Genomic DNA, 10,966 nt, shown 5'->3' on the forward strand with positions numbered 1-10,966 from the left:
GCAGTCTCTCTTCGATACAGCAGAGCAGTAGATTACTCTAACAGCGTGAAACAGTAAGACGAGCTCGGAGCGAGAATAATATCCACGAATGCTCTTCACTCAATGTATAAAGAATGTTGGAAGCTTTCCTTTGTAGCCGTATGGCTGCGCTTGGGTGGATGCCAATGAGTAATTACTCCCTTATTAATGTATAAAGAATAGAGAGAAAAGAAAAAAAAAACGAAACTGTACGGGATGCGAAAGGAAACGGGACGACGACGACATACAACGATCAGGTCAAGAAATGCAATGCACCTTACACCGTGCTAAAGAGCCCGTCCGGTTCTTTTCCAATAGCCCTGGCGGTGAAGGGGCCATCCCTGGGATCAACAAGGCCAGTGAAACAAGGGGAGCAACAGTGAGCGCGAGTGCTGCGGCGGCAACAGCAGCGCGCACTGCGACGCGTGGACGAAACGTAACAGCAACAAGAACGGCGGCGGGCTGACCAGTCGTCAAGGAAACAACGCGGCGTGCCTTCCTCCTTCTCCGTGGGATGAAGAGAAAGAAATCTGGTCTCGGGGAGGCAGTGCAGAAAAGTGCGTGTCTGCCAGTAGACGCGCGTGGCGGGCCGTCCTCCCTTTGTGTCTGGTAAGAGGCCAGCGAGGCCCGGTAGTCTGTGCACACTGTTGTCCACTCCGCCTCGATGTGGTCCAGTGCGGAGGCGTGCACTGCGGACGCCTTCCAGGCCCCGATTCGATGCGTCGCCCTCCAAGTTGTAGTACGGCGTCTAGGGACCGTACCCGCATGTCCATTCGAGGCTCCAACTGCTGGACGAGTTTCGTCCTAGACAGAGCAAGGCCAGCACGCCTCGTTTCGTCTTTCCAACGCCCGCTTCCTCGAACCACTGGTTTTTGCTAGCTGTTCCAGAGCGCTGCATCCGTACGTAGCCTCCGCACTACACTGAAGAATTAGAGGATAAGAGACAGAGGCAGCACATCTAGAATATAGTGGGCGATATTAATAGAAATATATAAACAGAAGTTCCACCGCCCGTTCTAACATCGGTATAAAAATCAACGGGGCAGAAGCGAAGACATTCAGAGAAAAAGTGAAAAAAAAAAATCTAAAGACGATTACGATTCTCTCTAACGCAAAATTTGAGCGCAGCTCTATATCAGTGTCTGAGGCTCTGCAGGCTCATTGTTTTGCTTTGCTGGGTGGTCGGCGCGTCTGGCGACGTTGTTAGTTCGATAGTAGTGTTAGTTGATGAAGACGACAATGCGCAATGCCCAGCGCGCTGGAATGTGTATATGAGTCTGATATGAGCGTTTGTTCAAGACGACGATGCGCAACATACAGCCCGAGAGTGTGTTACAGTTTAACACTGGGCCTTATCGGTAGCGATAGCCTAGTGCTGTCGGCCAGCGAAACTGACCTGTTCGCTGCGCCGCGGGTTGAAATCCCAGTCACTGCAATATTTATTTTTATTTTTTTATAGTTTGGCTCGGTTAGACCGACAGCGGCGGCGCGGCTCAACCCATGGAAGGGCGCTTCGGAGTTGCGCTTGAAAAAGGCTAATCAAAGAAGGACGAGAGAAATTTAATAAGTGCGGCGAGGACGGAGAGTCTTCAACAGATTCGACTACGCGGGTAAGATCGACAGCGAGTGCAAGCTGTGTTGGCTGTCGTTCGACCTCGCGGCTCGTCTGTGTTCTGCGTCTGGTCATGCCATAATGCGTCCATAAACAGGTTCAGAACGCTCAATGTTGAGGGCGCTAACCAACTTCCACAAGACTGCGGGCACCCAGGCTGCGATGCATGTCCCTCCCGGCAGAGTTGCCGTTGGTGGCTACTTTGAGCGAAATTGGCTACTTTACGACCCACCCCGTCTGGCGATTAAAATATCGGGCTTGGACGCTGGCTACTCTCCGGCTACTTTGAACTTATATTATGGCTCATTTACTGATCATTTCTTTTTAAATCGTACCATGGTGCGCATCGAGGCGTCCTTACACACGCGGCAAGGTTAGTTAGGGAGCCTGCATGCGCGCGCGGTGCGGCTCTTAAGAAGGAGACATCTTCAGAGAGAAGGTTTCACTACACTGCAAACCGAAAAACACCCGGATAGGAGTAAATGGCTCATCGCGTAGCGCACTCCCGAAAAGGGGTTTTTATACTCCTCAGAATAGGAGTATATCGTCTACTCCTCTGCTTGAAGGGGTACTTTCGGAGTGCTAGAAGGAGTAAAGTGTTACCGCTCTGCAGACGGGAGTTTATTTAGGAGTAAAGTTGTGATCACAAAGGAGTTAGCATGGCAATTAATAGAAGTATTATATACTCCTTTGCAGCTACTTTTATAGTACATTTCAGGAGTACGTGCCTGTTCCTTTTAAGTAGTTTTGACAGGAAATTTTTCGAGAAATTTTTCTTACTATAGGGTTACATTTATGATTCCCAGACGAGTATATTACTTCACTTGATGCGGAAGCCGATTTGAAATAAAGTATTCGTATGGAAGGCTCATTTTGGAGCTTGATATTCCAGGATAAATGCGTCGATGAACTTACAGTGATTTATTTCAAACAATATTTTATTGGGTACAAAACATTTGAGACATGTGTTCGGCAGCTTGCTTTCGACGGTTACAGAGAACCTACGTCTTGGCCCCTGTAGAAAAGAAGAGTGCCTTAACCCACGCTGTCTTTGGGTACAACGTGGGTTAAGGAATGAAAATAGAGATGCCACACTTGAAAGCAAGGAGGGAACCTTGAAATGCTTCGCTGTCAACATACAGGCTCCTTCTGAAAGAAAGATTAGAAAAAAAAATGCATCAGAGGAATTGCACCTCTAAGCTTGAAGTATGACGTGCTTCAAGTGTAGAAGTCAACGTCCCAAAGCCGTTCAGTGTGCACTTTTAAATAAAGTAGGTATTATTGAAGTTTAAACGTTTTTCATGACTAAAGATTAGCTAGCAGAACATAGTAGGTAATCAACTAGCTAATACATACCTGTACCCTGTCGGATGACAGCGGCTAAACGCGGTTTTCAGGGAATCACAAATTCCAGAGAGCCGCTTTCGTAAACGTTAAGGCAATACGGCGAATGGGAAGCAGCATCGATAGGGAACATTTTTTCCGCAAAGCATAAAACTGAAAAAAATAAAATGGTCTTACTGAGGCACTTGCGCATTCGCGCTGCCTTTGGCTGCGTTCCTGCACCGAAAGAGGCCTCGAGATATAATTTTTTTTTTACTTGTCAGAGGTTCCTCATGCTTTTCAGGCACCATATCAGAACCAATTACTGAAATCAAAACATGCAAACAAAAGACAGCGCTTTGCATACACGCAGCGGAAGCTTACATGCAATTTCCTTGATGGGAGAGCCCGCAGCTACGCATTTTCAGGACGTCGTCATTCTGTGTATAGGTCAAAGGCAGGGCAAGGGTGACTGACATAGCAGGCATTGTTAGGAATAGAAAGCTACCACCAGACCCACCCTCCCGCCGCCACCTGTCTTCTGTTAAGCTTTGCCCTCACATTCGTGGCCAGGGTTCAAAAGAAAACATTCTACACAGGCCTATCTGGCTGGGAAAGGAATATACTTTCGGGAAAGAACGCCAATCAAAAAAAAAAAAAACATGTTTCGGAATCTTCTTGGTTCTTTCAGCAGGTGTGACTGCGAGTGAGTCACAGCTTGCCTTTTTTTAAGCCTTCGGTTAGTCATCCGCCGGGTCACTGATCGTAGACAGTTGATGCAAGGATAGTTCCCTCGAAGTCAGTCTTGTCAGCCCGCGCTTCCTTCCTTGTTCATTTGTTTGGCATCCGCTTTGTGCTGCTTCAGTTTTTCTGGGAAATGCTTGCTTTCGCCAATGTACTACGTCCAGCACGAGCAGGGGATCTTGTACACTGGCGTATGCTTTATTCTTTTTCTTTCGCTGCCTTCCTGGGATCAGCAGTCTGAACCGGAACGCTTGCCTCCACGAGTTTCGCATAATGGAATGTGTTCGGAAACTGCACGCGAAGTAGAAACTTCTTTTAACATTTTTCAAATGCGAGGAGCTTACAAGATACCACATTTTGGAACTAGACGCCTAACCATCCAGAAAAGGCAGCGTTCAGTATGGGTGAAACCTCATGTCCGCTGCCAAAAATCGCTGCAACGTTAAGATGCCACCAACTCGGAAAATGTAACAGTTTAGCTAATCTCCGTGAGCGCTAAGGCGTCGCCATGTCCTGTGCTATGACTGAAAAGAATAAAATCGCTTGCATTGTTTGCATAACAAGGCCCTCTTAAAACACAGGAAAGGAAGCAACCGATTAGGGCAGGGTTCTCAGCACTGTTCGTAATAACGTGACAAAAATTCACAGACCCCAGGCTGTGCATCTTCACCTGTCATTGCCTGTACAGCTTTTCCATATTCATGGGGCGTGAACTCATGAAGAAAATTTGGTCCCTAGAAGAACTGACCGTACTTCCAGCTGTACATGTTAGAGTAACAGCCACGACTGCAGTGCCACACTCTTTTTTTCAGCCGCATGCAACAACAAATTTCTCAGATACTTACTTCATGCCTGCTGTGTGAGTTGGCTCCACCGGACCACAATGAAGCCTTTGCTGTTTTGCTGTTCTCGTTAAGTCTTTCATCTCGGCGCACCCGTGGTTCACAGCAAGTCTACGCACACTGAAAAGGGAGCGGCGTTAAGTGCATGCGCGTCTATGGCATCAAAGGAGAGTTTAATACTGCTTACCAGAACACACGACGATGATAATCCGGTCTTTAGTATTCTTGCAATACAGCGAAAGAACGAGGGGCCGACGATGTCGAGAAAACTGGTGCGTCACACACACACCGCCATGTCGGCGCGGCGAAACGGCAGCAGCCAACACTTGTATGCTGCGTAGACAATGAATGACTAGCCGCTGATTCTGCACATATTGCTGGCTTGAGTGAGACGTTCATTGCAGCACGTTGCTGCTAAGGTCGATGATGTCCAGTCTTACGTCACGACAAGAGCGCGCAAAGGAGCGGGTGGCAACTGGCGGCTTCGGGGAGGTCGACGCGTCACACACCGCCATGTTGGCTCGGCTGAGCTCGGCTGGCTAAGCCTCTCGCAGACTGCCGTCGCAGGCGATGCAACACCAAGCGTTCTCCGAATACACTGGGGGCTTCACAGGCACTGTCTGCGGCGCACATTGGTGCGCGAGGATGCGGCGATCCGGTGTCTTGTAACATGACAAACGTGCGTGAAGCAGCAAAAGCAGAGGCGAGCAGGCAGCGACGACAGAGCCGGCGTCGTCACCTGCAAGTGCAGCGAACCGGCAGCTGCCACTAGGCGGCGGGCAGACACTAAGGAGTGCATAAAGGGTCTGAAGGAGTATTGAAGCCGACATACTCCTGCTTGGAAAAGTAGTAAAATCATGTAAATGCTTTATTTTACTCCTCGATCTCGCGACGGCAGTAAAAAAGGAGGATTTCCTCTTTTTTACAACTTAAAGTCGGTTGCGCAATTTTCAAAAAGGAGTTTAAAAGCGGACACTAGCCATTTATACTCCTATTTGGGCTTATTTGTGTTTACAGTGTAGGCTGCGAGAGGGCGCTGCTTCCAGTTCTTGAGTCAGATGGCGACGCAACTCCTACAGCGGCTCTGAAATGCTACAGTTGCATGCCATCAATCCTTATGGCAGAGGAAGTGCGAGGAGTCCTGAAGGCGTACTGAAGCTGCCAATGAATTTTTTTTTTTTTTTGCCGTCCTCCATCCAGCTGGTCGTAGAAATGCGGCAACTGCAAACAATCAGTCTGCACTTGATCACACCTAACGTCCGAGTTGTGGAACGCAGCGGGATCCATGATACGAAGACGCTTGCGGCGAATACCTTTTTCCACAAGGCACATTAAAAAATTTTGTGAGTTCCAGTTTCTGATGTTGCCGCGTACTGCGTGTTCTCCTGTGTGGACTTGACAAGAAACAGGTGCGCAACAAAATGAAGATGGATCTGCCTAATTGCGGTTGCACGAGTCAAGTTCGGTCTTCGGCTTCAACGCAAAACAGCTTCAACGTGCTACTGAGTTGTTGGCTAGAATGCGACAAACTTACCCTTGCAAGGTCACGACCTGCGTACAGGCAATTAACAATTCATTCATTTATTTGCAAAGTACGTGTGGCTTCAACACCCAGCAAAAGGGCAAAAGTTTTGTGTTCTTTTCTCTATTTCATGCACTGATTCGCCGCCGCGGTGGCTCAGTGGTTATGGTGCTCGGCTGCTGACCCGAAAGACGCGGGTTCGATCCCGGCCGCGGCGGCTAGAATTTCTTTGGAGGAGAAATTCTAGAGGCCCGTGTACTGTGCGATGTCAGTGCACGTTAAAGAACCCTAGGTGGTCGAAATTTCCGGAGCCCTCCACTACGGCGTCTCTCATAGCCTTAGTCGCTTTGGGACGTTAAACCCCATAAACCAACCAATCATGCACTGATTCAAAATGTCATTATTTATTGTTCTTTAACAACAACTGTATTCGTAATATCGCTTCCGTTCAATTTGGTTAAAAATTTGCTGCTCAGATTGATGGCATGGCTCCTTCGCCCCCCCCCCCCCCCCCCCCCCCTGCATGGCTAAGGCGAGCACGCAGCAGCCACGGCGGCGGGAAGGCGTGCGGCGTGCGCCTCCTTTTTTTGGGGTCGGCCGCCGAGCGCGCCACGGTTCAGCGACCCCTTAGCGGGTCAGTCCGCTCTTGTAAATACCACTGGCTGGCGCACGCAGATGCTGCCCCTCGCGTACGCCTACTGGACGGCCCGGCCATCCACTCGGACGGGGAAAGGCTCGCGCCGAACAACGCCGCGCTAGCCCCTGACAGCGCTCCGACGACGTCGTCGTTTTCGTCTGCTAACGTCGCGCCGAGGAAGCTGAAAGCGCGAGGGGTGAGCGCGCGTTTCGGGATCAGCCTGACCACGCCGCGAGTTGCGTGTTCCTGTCTGGCCGAGGGCGCAAACGGAAAAAGTGATTCTGCGCGCACTCTTTCTCTCGGTCCCGTTCATTTTTTTTTTTTTTTTGCATCCCTGGCAGCAAGTGGCGCGTCGCTCGGCGTTTCGGCTGCCGAGCACGGTCGTGACGAATGTGAATTCGGCTAGTGTGGCTGCGTGCCCCGGCTAACTCGAATCGTGGAAAGGCCCTTCTGCGACCGCGTGTTACAAATGAGAGGCCGTTGAAGCTGGCGCCTTTGGGCGGCGAGAACGCGCATTTCCGCACTGTGTGGGGCTTCATTTTAAACGCACACCTCCAGTGTGAACTGCGCCTCAATACCTTTCACTGCCGTGCTAGAGTCGAGCACGAACCGTTTCGCTGAGACCAAGGAATGGTGGAGTTCGATTATGCAGGGCGTTGTATGCGTAATATGAGGCAATCGTTTTAAGGATACTGCGGTTGTTTTGCACGCGCAGCAGTTTCAGCCGGCTTTTTTAGCGTGTTTGCCAGGTTAATCTACATGGTGCTTCATCTACATTGTTCCACGCTTTAAAAAACGAAAACCGGCTCTACGAAAACTTGACTAGGCCATGATTATAGGCAGTCGCATTTACCCGGTCAGCATATTTTCAAAGTTCTCTTACCTTGCTCATTAACACAGGTAAATAAGCTATAAATTTTTATTCTTTTTATTTAGCGCTAACTTTACAATGCAAAAATTTGTACACCAGGTTGGAAACTACCCAGTTGTGTCGTTTTCTAAGTTTATTACTTGGCAATTCAGTTAGTTAATTTATCTTTGTTAATTAAGAAACTTGCGCAGTATAAGAACATGTCCTGAGCTGGTCAAGACGATCGTTTATACTGGCCTACTCAAAACTCTGTACAGCGTGTTGTCGTTCTTCAAAGCTTGACTCAAGTTAACTGAAGTACCATCGATGGATATTTTGTGGCTTCTCACCCAGCCCTATTTTCCCCCGCATTCAGATACGGCAGCCAATAAGACGCGCTACCACACGTTCTACGGTAGTGTCCTCAGGATCCCCGCCCTCAGGATCCCCGCCCTCTGCGTCTCCCTGACGTTCAGTAGTGGGGGGCCGCGTTGCTCTACGGACGGCCAAATCCAGGCACTCGAAGTCGCCAGAGGCCAAGACATGGCCACTTCGCGTGGCTGAAGAAACATCACTCTTGTAGACGCTCCCTAACCAACCAAAAATAAACTGTTTTCTCCTCCTCCTTTTCCATAGAGAGAAAGAAGACGCCACCATCATCACATTCAGCGAACTGCACTGAGCGAACAGACCGCCCCTCCCGCTGCGGGTTTATTCTTCTCATTAAAGAAAAAAAAAAGAAACGATCCTCGCCATGGTTCCCTTTGCTCTTCCACTCAGACATTCTCGGTATAGACGCAAGACGGTGAGACCCATCGCATTACTGGCGATTAAGGTTCATGTTCAACTTTCCATCCTATTGACATAATCTTAATCTTCCGGGTAACCGAACGAAAAGAAAAAAGAACAGTAGACAACTATAACGAAGCATAGAAACGCCCAGTTCTGCTTTCTAACATGTTACGCCCTACTTTCTTGGCGCTCCATATGTGTCAGCAGCGCGAACACGAAACAGGAAGGAGGAGAAGATAGTACAGGGAGTACAGAGATAGTACACAGAGTTTTTTTTTTTTTTTGGCGCATCATAAATTTTTCGATTGAAGGCGCTTGTGATGCTGTATCTATTAGGCTGAGCGTTTGCGGCCATGACAGCAACTTTGGAAAAATCGTGAATTTATGTCGGTTTTATTGTGGCACCTCTCAGAAACAATGGTGTCACATGCATAATGTTTTTCGTTTTAACACTGTATTTAATTTAAAATAACAAAAAAGGCTTTTCTCTCTGTCTCACTCAAATGTTTACTCTCTCTCTCTCTGTCAAGGAGCTCATCGCATCAGCCGGCCACGCCCCATGTAGGGCGAAGGCATCTCCTAATTCCCTCAATTGCCCCTGTCTTGCAGCTCAATGTGCGTACATTCCAAACGCATCGTGCGGGTTTTCAACCAGTAAAAAAATTCACTTTGCCACTGATATAGCCACACTGCGGCAACAGCAGACATCTTTAGCATACCGGGCACCGTGCCACCGGAATAACGGGACCCCGGCCACTGCCAGTGCGCACACGCTGATTGGCCCCGATGCGGCAGGCGTGCGTGCAGCCATCTGGCACCCTCGAGACGACCTGCGCATGCGCATTGGCGGCGAGCGGACTCCCGCTACTGCGGTCACGCTATCGGTAGCACGGCATGCTAGAGGTGTCTAATGGGACCGTACTACATAAAGCGGCCACAAACTCGATGCTTCAGAAAGAATTCACGTGGCGCCGCCACTACCGGTGGAACGAGCGAATAGCCTCCCCCGGTGGGGAAGCATGGAAAATGTCTGCAAAGCTAATTAACAGCCAATGCTTGCAAATTTGAATCCTCAGCTTAACTCGTGGGAAGTCACTTTGCTCGCAGCAGTTTGTACAGCTTCTTGCTATCGACAACATGTCGCCATGCTTCGTTTTCAGGTTTGTTACGCCGACGTACGCCTGCCATCGAGGATTCTATATAAGTAACGCGGAGCGTAAAGCGTGTGTATATGTGTATGTATGTGTCTGTAGGCATTCCATCACCCACTTCTTCCAGGCCCCCTTGTGAGCAGAATTCTCTAATCCCCGCTCCCTTTTCATTCCTTCATGTTGACAAAAATGCTTTTCATTTTCTTGTTGCATGCCACAGCGGCTTCCGCGGAGCGTCCATCTCCCTCATCAGGCACTCATTTATTAGCAAAGACAAAAAAATGGCTGAGGCTTAGCTTGGTTAAGCCTGGAGAATGCGAAGCATCATCGTGTCGCGTAATTTGGAGGCGCACAACCACAGCGACGGCGCGAGGTGGGCCCCCGTTTCTCCACTGCCGTGACGTCATCGTGTCACGTGGTGTGGCATCATCGTGTCACGTGATTTGGAGGCGCACAACCACAGCGACGGCGCGAGGTGGGCCCCCGTTTCTCCACTGTCGTGACGTCATCGTGTCACGTGGTGTGACCTCATGTATCACGTGATTTGGAGGCGCACAACCACAGCGACGGCGCGAGGTGGGCCCCCGTTTCTCTACTGTCGTGACGTCATCGTGTCACGTGGTGTGACGTCATGTATCACGTGATTTGGAGGCGCATAACCACGGTGAAGGGCTGAAGTGGTAGCTAAAGTAGTATGCTTCGCATAAAAACTAAAACGAGGGATTCTATAATCAATCAAAGCCGAAATTTTGTAGTATGGCGCACTGTTGGACAGGATAACAGCGCAAGCGCTTTAGCACTGACGCGAGCAGGCAGGCCACCGCATTAGACGATGACTTAGCGGGTCTCCACACACCGCCGCACCCTTCACCACTCGCTCGAGCGCAGCCCGCTCTCAAGATCGTCCACCGACGAGGCGCGCAGCGTCCAGCATTCCTTCGCGTATATACACCGCGCGGCGCGCAACGGGAAATGGTGTCTCACGAAACTCGGTTAATGTGTCCATTGCGCTGACCAACCGGTTAGCGGAACTACTCCCCCCTGTCCGCCTTTCGTCCTCGAAAGCGGGCAACCCTTCGCTTTTCCTTCGGCGCAGTTCGCACGCACACATGCAGGCAAAGTCGTGAGCGCGCGTTTGTGTAATAAATGTGACGGGCCGCTTTGGCAGCGTCGGGGCAAGCTCGCGTATCGGCCGCAGCACGGCCGTTAGGCCAGTTGTTTTAAATTAGTTCTAGCACGTCAGGAACGGCGTTTCCTGGTTGTCGCGGCGGCGGCGCGCAGAAGAGCATGCACGCGCGTGTAGAAGACCACGCCGGCGCTGTCGACGAGGCAAAGCGAGCGCTGCTGAGGATGAGAAGGGGTCGTCGCTTCTTCTGTCGCTCCGGTGATTGCCTCGACAGAGGCCCCTCCGATGGCGCCGATTGGTGCGGCGTAGCGCGGTAGTTGTGTCCGGCGCTCGAGTCGGTAACGATCCC

At 50.2% G+C, this 10,966-nt stretch overlaps 1 long non-coding RNA gene across 1 annotated transcript; it reads right to left on the reverse strand.

The window, feature by feature from the left end:
• Window positions 1-2,550: 2,550 nt before the first annotated feature.
• LOC149341921 (uncharacterized) lies at window positions 2,551-4,943 on the reverse strand. Its single transcript, XR_016282655.1, has 3 exons — window positions 4,727-4,943; window positions 4,543-4,659; window positions 2,551-2,779 (listed from the first exon to the last, which is right to left on the reverse strand). It is a non-coding gene; the product is annotated as an uncharacterized LOC149341921 (long non-coding RNA).
• Between the last annotated feature and the right edge of the window lie 6,023 nt (window positions 4,944-10,966).

The sequence above is a fragment of the Amblyomma mixtum genome, chromosome 5 (genome assembly GCF_055824585.1).
Source record: "Amblyomma mixtum isolate Tamu chromosome 5, ASM5582458v1, whole genome shotgun sequence".
NCBI classification, from domain to species: domain Eukaryota; kingdom Metazoa; phylum Arthropoda; class Arachnida; order Ixodida; family Ixodidae; genus Amblyomma; species Amblyomma mixtum.